The sequence below is a fragment of the Penaeus japonicus genome, unplaced genomic scaffold, assembly GCF_977035675.1.
Source record: "Penaeus japonicus unplaced genomic scaffold, GWHDUDI00000001_assembly GWHDUDI00000007, whole genome shotgun sequence".
Classification (NCBI taxonomy): domain Eukaryota; kingdom Metazoa; phylum Arthropoda; class Malacostraca; order Decapoda; family Penaeidae; genus Penaeus; species Penaeus japonicus.
The window spans coordinates 39,309,751-39,314,750 of record NW_028234409.1 but is presented as its reverse complement, the minus strand read 5'-3'; the positions used below and the strand labels follow the sequence as shown (position 1 = coordinate 39,314,750).

Here is a 5,000-nt window from a genome sequence, read left to right as displayed (position 1 = left end):
CATATTACATATATTGCAATACAGCACATCCTTTAAGGATAAATTATAGAAATTTCTGACTCTTCTCTGATGGGCCACATAATATCATAAGTATATACGGGAAGACATGTCACATAATATGCTTTGCTGTTTTCTGACTTATTTCACTCTTTGAATGGGATACATATCACAAGGAAGCTACTAAAGCATTATCCAGTATTCATTACCTCTCGTCAGCCACCCCACTGTCTTTCCTACTACCAGCTATTAGAATTTTTTCCCTCTATTCCAATATCAACTCTTCAAAGATGGGCCACATCTTAAGATTTTCTGCCTGGGCTAGGCATCTTATTTTTCTATCATTTTCTAGACCTACTGTGTGAAATAAATCTAAATATAATATATGAGCAAAGTGAAACTAATCAGCATTTGGTATGATGTATTAATTACATAACAGAAGAAATAACTAGCTTGTAATTTGAACAAAAAATGCAGTGCGAAAGTGATCCGAGTCCACGGAAAATATCCATAGTAGAAAGGTTAAGAAATGTCAAATCTACATGTGTAGTATAAGTAAATAATTCATCAATGATCCTCCCTGATCATACTACGAAACAAAGTGGCAAACATCTAACCTCAATAAGACACCCACACATCCCTAAACATTTAAAACATTTACCGCAAGCCTATGTTAATCCTTCCGATAAAGATACTGACTATCCTGCATTTTTGCGAGTACTTTACTACTCTGATGAAACAAAAATGTTTTGCTCATCTACTAAATTATGATCTACTAATCTAACAAAATAGGAATACTACTCACTTGTCAAACTGATCCATGAAAACTATCTATATCTGCCTTACTGACATTACGTGATGTAAAGTAATAACCGAGGAATGTTTGGGGAAAATAGGTGTGTGGTGCTTCCACCTTTTGTTTGTTTACCTTTTCATGTCATTGACCACGCTACAGCGTTACAAACGCTATCGCTGGAAATTAGCGCGACTGCTAGGTTTACAGTGTCTAAAACTAGCAGGAGATATGTAAATCTATGGAACAAAACTAAAATATATTTATGTACTATGAGATTATAACTTCCTCCACAAACTGCTAATAAAGAAGCTAAAACATATTTAATGTGCCAGCAATACATTTATCTATAAGTCGCTCATAATGTTAAGAGGTTACACCAACCGCGTAACTCCTTTCTGCGGTATGTCAACTAGTTCTTGTGTTACTACGCCATTGTAAAAACTGTTAATTCTTATTTAAAGTGTCTTTTCTTTCGGGATTACATATTTCGTACATTTTGTTTCAAGAAATTTAACATGTATAATAATTTTTCATTATCGTTTGTCATTTTTAATAAACTGTGCATGTGGGTATTCGCAACCGGGCGATTTGACAGTTCCTCGGCTGTCATTCCTCTAGGAGCGCTAGTGAGAATTGTGTTGTTCTCATTGGCATGTTGGTTATCGGACATCCTTCGATCAATATTGTGGCAAAATGGAAAAAAGGGACATCAGTATCTGTCTCGGTGTAATGTCAGAGGCCATCAATTGCCCCAAGTGTTGGAATTGTGCATTTTTGATGGAAGAAATCGCCGGAACCGAAGAAAGGTGCAATATCGCTTTTTCTTTATACAAAGGCATGTGGTTTTCGGAGAGCAAATTACATGATGAAATAAACGTATTGACAGAGAGGCAATATCTATTGTTTTTCAAGGTCCGCTCCCCTGGGGGATAAAGTGGCGAGGGGGTTGGGTGGGTCACATGGTTAGAACGCAACGTTTAAAGACCACGGGAGTCCAGGGGTTAAGTGGAGATTTGAAGTGTATTACCACCGGATCTGCCGAAAGTATGTTCCCTTCGATTTTTAAAAGTTGGCTCTTCAATTCGTAGGTCTTGATTAATCGCGGACACAACCCATTTAAACTTTTTTTTTTCTACGTGCTTGTATTACATATTTATTTCATTTAAGCTTGTTTTCCCCCCATAGTTTCCCAGATATACTTCATAACCCTCCCCCCCCCTACTATCTGGACTTTACCAATTCCAGAAACAGTCAATTGCGATGGAAAATGATTTGCAGACAAAAAATTAATTGGCGAGACTCGATAGCTATACTAAACTGAAAATTTGCCCATAACATAGTGTTAATGTGTACTGAATTCGGTAAATGCCCATTTTGTACAGCCATCGAATCTAGCAAAATTTAAGTTAAATTTGTCTGCAATTCTTTCTGATGGGTATTACGTGAATCTGCTATCTTTTTGCACCGACAGTAGGGAAGGGTATGAAGTATATTAGGGAAATTATGGGGTAAAACAAGCTAAAATATAATAAATATGTAATACAACCACGTAAAAAACAACGAAAACGTTCAAAATCGGCCGTGTTTGCCATTAATCAAGGAACACTTCAGGCAAACCCGGTGATAATACACTTAAGACCTCCTAGTCAGGGGGCTCCGTGTTCTAACCATGCGCCCCACCTAACACCCTAGCCAGAGGGCTCTGCCACATGGACCCCAAGGGGAGCAGATCTTGAATAATAATAATGGATATTGTCTTGCTGTTAATACGTTTGTTTCAGCTTGTAAGCTGTCAGAAAACCACATACCTTTGTATATAGAAAAAGCAATAGTGCCCCTTTCTTCGGTTCCGGGGATTTCGTCTCGATTGTTTCCATCAAAAATGTACAATTTCAACTCTTGGGGCAATTGATGGGCTCTGATATCACACCGAGACAGATACTGATGTCCCTTTTCCATTTTGCCATAATATTGATCGAAGGATACCCGATAATCGACATAATAATGAAATCAAAATGATTCTCACCGGCGCTCCTCAAGGAATGACGACCGAGAAACAGTCAAATCGCCGGGTAGCAAATATACGCACATCCAGTTTAATAAAAATGACAAAAAAGGTTAGAAGTATTAAATTTCTTGAAATAAAATGAACAAAATTTTTAATCGTGAAAGGAAAGGCATTTTCACTAGAATTGATAGTTTTTACAATGACGAAGTAACACATAAATTAGTTAACATACCTCAGAAACTAGTTACACTGTCAGTGTAAGCATGGCATCGTACTAATAACATAGTGAGCTTTAGAGAAATGTATTGCTGGCGCATCAAACCTGTTGAATAATTTCTTTATTAACAATTTGATGACGTGCTCTGAACAAAAATTTTATAATTTTCATTTTATCGACTACATGTACTATTTTCCATGTATCTTGTAGCTGTCCAAAACTTAACCTATACGCTAGATTTTAACATAGAGGTAAATTCTTACGGTTATTAGATACTTTATGGCCTTGACTAGAGAATGGACAGAATTCTAGACATGTGCTACATGGCACTTGTGATTTTTTCCATAATTCTGACCCTTAGGTTTTTCAGTTATAATTTGGTGAATAAAATTGCAATTACCACTAATTTGAAAATTCAACCCATACAGCTTGGATCTAAACTTCATAATACATTAACTGATACCAATTGTCAGTCCAATTTCATATTTGTATGAAAGTCAATCCTCTATATTGTATATCACAAACTTGGCTTGTTTTTTTTTATTTATTTATTTTTTTTTTATTCTAAGCATAGGTGATTTAATCTTAAAATATCCCAAAATACATTTAGCATTGCATAATCCAAATTGAAGTCTCTAAGTCTATATTATAGTTGTAATGAGTAAGATCAGTTGAAAGTCATAAAAAAATGTTAAATCAATCTAAGAGGTAACAAACCAGTGCAAAAGTCCAGTTCACTTATTTAAACTAAATACCTAATTATCCATTACACATTTCTTATGCACAATGGTTCCTACAGATGATTCCCACATCCAGAGTTATCTTCGTCAACTGGAGGATGATGATATCAGTGATTTAGATAACTCACTGAACTTTCCTGAACTTGTAAGTACCAGTGACAGCAGTGACGAGGACATAAACCTCAACAGGAAAACGACCCTGAAAGTGCTGCGGCTTCGGCTTCTAGCAGTGAAAGAAGCACACCATCTGGGAACAAGATATTTCTTCAGAGTGGACAGACATCAGTAAAAGCTTCATTTATATTCAAGACGCTGTTGTTCCTACAGCTGTACTTTACCCACATGAGTATATTGAAGCCTACATCACTGATGATCTGAAGATGCTGAGCGCTGTAACACAAAAAGAAAGGAAAAAATGTGTTGAAGAATTTTTTTTGTATGTTCCAGACAGTTTTATGTAGCTTGGAATGAATTTTATGATATCCATCCTGAAATTCCTAAGGATAAGGATGTACTGGGAACAGAATATAAGAAATAAACTCTTCCAAGTAGGAAGATTTCTTAAAGTGAAAGATGACAACAGAGACTACAGCAATAAAGAAAGAAGATAAATTGTGAAAAGTAAGGCATCTACTTTCTAAAGTTGTCATGTTGCCTGGAGTTGCCTAGGCCAGCCTGTGTAGCTGTGGATGAAATAATAGTACCCTTCACTGGTCACTCATCCCCGGTTCAGTATGTGTCCAGAACACCGAATCCAGAGGGCCTGAAAGCTTTCATCATAGCAAGTTCTCATGGAACAGAACTAATACAGGCAGTTGTAAGAACTGGTTTAGACATTGCTAATTACTTTGACAGATTCTTCACAACTGCAAGATTGTTAGAACTCTTAGCTGATGAAGGTATGGGTGCCACAGGAACTGTCAAAAGAACTTGAGACCAAATAAAGCTTGCTTTGATTCAGACAAGAGTATCAAAGTTACAAGGGGATTCTCAAAAATTAAAGTAAGGAATGATGCCGCACTTACTGTTGTATGCAATAACAATAAGCCAATTTACATGGCTTCTAACCAGTATGAAATAGGGCCAACAGACTTTTGCCAACAGAGTTCAGTTCAGACAGATATGCGAAGACGTCGCTTCGCCCGGGCTATATGCTCAAGGCGGCCCGGCCTCTGCCAGCTATGAGTGCTGACTCATCTTATCTAATCTTATCTGATCATCATCGCTGATTCAATTCAGCTC

At 36.8% G+C, this 5,000-nt stretch overlaps 1 protein-coding gene across 3 annotated transcripts in view; it reads right to left on the bottom strand.

The window, feature by feature from the left end:
- LOC122247180 (uncharacterized) overlaps positions 1-1,000 on the bottom strand; it is a 35,564-nt gene extending 34,564 nt beyond the window's left edge. For 2 of the 3 annotated variants that reach the window (XM_043006196.2, XM_043006198.2), the window contains exon 1: positions 926-1,000. The gene's annotated coding sequence lies outside the window, so the exon portion shown is untranslated. Of the gene's footprint in view, positions 1-802 lie in introns of all 3 variants that reach the window. The other variant, XM_043006197.2, reaches the window with a different exon arrangement.
- Positions 1,001-5,000: the final 4,000 nt, after the last annotated feature.